Raw genomic sequence first — 4,472 nt, 5'->3', positions numbered from 1 at the left:
AATTTTTTACTGGAATGTGACCACAAGTTGTTGTAAATAGAAGCCGGGCACGTTTAGAAGCCCATTTGTCCACTTGAAACTTCTTCTTTTTTGCTGTTCAACATACCCATCCATGAGAAATTTCTTGTTAAAAAACTTAACCCTCATGGACAATAGTAACCTCGGATTTAACAGGAAGAATGTGACGAAGTTTCTGTTTGCCTGGTTGGATGCATAACCTTCTATTGTTATTGTCCTCAAAGGAATGTCATGAGAACTGAGAAAATCCCGGTGCTTATTACGCCACCGATTGGTTATATGTTTTTATTCATGTGTTAGTGCCTACATAGACATGAAGATTGAAAACAGTTAAGGTATAGAAAAAGAGTATGTTGAAAGAGCGATAGCTGAACGGTAATTCTAGTACTATATATATGTGCTTTCAATGTGCATGAAATCATCACCTTTATGTACAAATTCTCCAGACATGGAAAGCACGCATCAAGCCAATAATTGTTTCAGATCACAAACTAAACATTATGATATATAAAATCTTGACAGAATCCAGCACCATTGATAGGCTATCCATGGACGAACTCTTCATTGAGCATATAACATAATATTAGTACCCAAAGTGTACTCCAAGATGATATAAAACTTAAGCACACAAATGAAAAATGCAGCTTATGATTACAAAAGTGTATAGATGATAATGTACAGTAGCTGAATAAGTGTGGAGCTAAGCACCATCTTCATATCATTAAACGGATCATCAATTACACCCAAGGTCTCCAGTTTAGGCGCAGAGACGATAATTATTTGCGAAGGTACATAAGAATAATCAAGGAGTAACCTTTGAAGTGAAGGGGCATCTTTGATGATGAGTTGATGTCCTCCAAAACAAATTCCAATGCTTTTAAGGTGAGGCGACTTTATTTGGAGACAATGGATACATATTTCTATTCCCAAAACAATTAAAAAGCGCTCCAGGGCACGGTGATACGTCTCCATCGTATCTACTTTTCCAAACACTTTTGCCCTTGTTTTGGACTCTAACATGCATGATTTGAATGGAACTGACCCGGACTGACGCTGTTTTTAGCAGAATTGCCATGGTGTTATTTTTGTGCAGAAATAAAAGTTCTCAGAATGACCTGAAACTTCACGGAGAATATTTTTGGAATTAATAAAAAATACCGGCCAAAGAATCAACACCAGGGGCCCCACACCCTGTCCACGAGGGTGGAGGGCACGCCCCATGCCTCGTGGGCCCCCTGAGGCTCCACCGACCTCAACTCCAACTCTATATATTCACTTCCGGGGAGAAAAAAAATCAGAGAGAAGGATTCATCGCGTTTTATGATACGGAGCCGCCGCCAAGCCCTAATCTCTCTCGGGAGGGCTGATCTGGAGTCCGTTCGGGGCTCCGGAGAGGGGAATCCGTCGCCATCGTCATCATCAACCATCCTCCATCACCAATTTCATTAAGCTCACCGCCGTGCATGAGTAATTCCATCGTAGGCTTGCTGGACGGTGATGGGTTGGATGAGATTTACCATGTAATCGAGTTAGTTTTGCTAGGCTTTGATCCCTAGTATCCATTATGTTCTAAGATTGATGTTGCTATGACTTTGCTATGCTTAATGCTTGTCACTAGGGCCCGAGTGCCATGATTTCAGATCTAAACCTATTTTGTTTTCATGAATATATGTGAGTTCTTGATCCTATCTTGCAAGTCAATAGTCACCTACTATGTGTTATGATCCGGTAACCCCGAAGTGACATTAATCGGGACCACTCCCGGTGATGACCGTAGTTTGAGGAGTTCATGTATTCACTAAGTGTTAATGCTTTGGTCCGTTACTCTATTAAAAGGAGGCCTTAATATCCCTTAGTTTCCAATAGGACCCCGCTGCCACGGGAGGGTAGGACAAAAGATGTCATGCAAGATCTTTTCCATAAGCACGTTTGACTATATTGAGAATACATGCCTACATTACATTGATGAACTGGAGCTAGTTCTGTGTCACCCTATGTTATAACTGTTGCATGAGGAATCACATCCGACATAATTATCCATCATTGATCCATTGCCTATGAGCTTTTCTCATATTGATCTTTGCTTAGTTACTTTTCCGTTGCCACTGTTACAATTACTACAAAACTGCTACTGTTACCTTTGCCACCGTTACCGTTACTTCCATACTACTTTGCTACTAAATACTTTGCTGCAAATATTAAGTTTTCCAGGTGTGGTTGAATTGATAGCTGAACTGCTAATACTTGAGAATATTCTTTGGCACCCCTTGTGTCGAATCAATAAATTTGGGTTGAATACTCTACGCTCGAAAACTGTTGCGATCCCCTAGACTTGTGGGTTATCAAGACTATTTTCTGGCACCGTTGCCGGGGAGCATAGCTCTATTCTTTGAGTCAGTTGGGATTTATATCTGTTGAACACTATGAGGAACTTAAAAGACGAAAAAACCAAGATTTATCCCTCAACTACGAGGGGGGGGGGTAAAAATCTGCCATCTAGCTCTGCACTTGATTCACCTTCTGTTATGAGTAAACTTGCGACACCTACTCCTGCTATTGATTCTGATAGGTCGCATGTTATTGATGATGCCACTTCTGCTATGCATGATACTTATGATGAAACTACTTCTATGCTTGATAATACTGTGCCATTAGATGAATTTCTTGATGAAAAACTTGCTAGGGTTAGAGAGAATGAAATTATTGAAACTGATAATATTGATGAAAGTGATGATGAAGATTATCCCCTTAGATATGAATTGCCCGATGTACCTGAGGGTTATGTTATGGATGAAGAAACTGCTAGAGACCTTTTTGCTTGCAAAGATAGATATGATCTTAAGAAACTGATAGCTAAGCTAAAAGAAAAATCTTTAATGCTAGAATGAAATATGACCCTGCTTTTGCTACTTCACCTATCTGTATTTCTGATAAGGATTATGATTTCTCTGTCGATCCTGAGTTAATTACTTTGGTTGAATCTGATCCTTTTTATGACTATGAATCTGAAACTGTTGTGGCACATCTTACTAAATTAAATGATATGGCCACCCTATTCACTCATGAGGAAAAAATTCGTTACTACTATATCCTTAAGTTATTTCCGTTCTCATTAAAGGGTGATGCTAAAACATGGTTTAATTCTCTTACTCCTGGTTGTGTGCGTAGTCCCCAGGATATGATTTATTACTTCTCTGCTAAATATTTCCCCGCTCATAAGAAACAAGCTGCCTTAAGGGAAATATATAATTTTGTGCAAATTGAAGAAGAGAGTCTCCCACAAGCTTGGGGGAGGCTTCTCCGATTACTTAATGCTTTGCCTGGTCATCCTCTCAGGAAAAATGAAATACTTGATATCTTTTATAATGGACTAACCGATGCTTCCAGAGACCACCTAGATAGTTGTGCTGGTTGTGTTTTCAGGGAAAGAACTGTTGAGCAAGCTAAATTGCTATTGAATAATATATTGAGTAATGATAATGATTGGACACTTCCCGAACCAACTCCTAAGCCAACTCCGAAGAAAAGGGGTATTCTATTTCTCAGTCCTGAAGATATGCAAGAGGCAAAAAAATCTATGAAAGAGAAGGGTATTAAAGCTGAAGATGTTAAGAATTTACCGCCTACTGAAGAAATACATGGTCTTTGTCGTGGAATTAACACGTCAGATGTCCTAGGTGTAAGGACTTAGTCGTGAGGCCAGCGCATCTATCTAGTAGCTTGAGAGGGGTTGATTGGGATGAGAGACGCAGGGCGGTCCAACGCACGAGACAAGGGTTTAGACAGCTTCGGGCCCCGGGAAACATCATCCGGTAACAACCCTACGTGCTGTTTGAGGCTAGGTCTCATTATGATCACGGGAGAGTCGCCGGCTCCGGCTCTCGGTGTTAGCCCTAAAGATTATTTCTTGTTGCCTGTCCCTCTTTGGGGTGCCCTGCCCCTCCTTATATAAGTTAGAGGGGCGGGTTACATGTGGAATCCTAGTAGGACTAGGACTAGTCTATCTTCTCTTACAAGTTAATTACAAGTCCGGGTCTTGCTTCCTCGTAAAGGAAATATCCGTCATCCCTTTCCTTTTAATTCGGCCCATCATAACGTGAGCCGGCCTTCTGGGCTTTAGGCCTTGTTGTCCATCTGACCCGCCCGCCGGGTTACTAATGAGTCGCCAAGATCGGCCAGGTTATCTGTGAATCGCCAAGCTCCGGGCGGGTTACTAGTGAGCCGCCAATTCCGGCCGGGTCATACCGCGGGGTATATCCCCGATAGTCTTGATAACCCGTTATTTGATTTTATGAAGGTGATATTCCTCGTTATAAGTCTGCTAGCCAATGCTTAGATGAATTTGAAAATTTTATTGTTAAACAAGAAAACTTCAATGCTTATGTTGGTAGACAATTGAAACGTAATGCTTATATGATTGAACACTTGAGTGATTATATGTCTAGAGTTAAAGA

Source organism: Aegilops tauschii, chromosome 7 (genome assembly GCF_002575655.3).
Source record: "Aegilops tauschii subsp. strangulata cultivar AL8/78 chromosome 7, Aet v6.0, whole genome shotgun sequence".
Taxonomy (NCBI): domain Eukaryota; kingdom Viridiplantae; phylum Streptophyta; class Magnoliopsida; order Poales; family Poaceae; genus Aegilops; species Aegilops tauschii.
Note: the sequence above shows the minus strand (reverse complement) of the source record.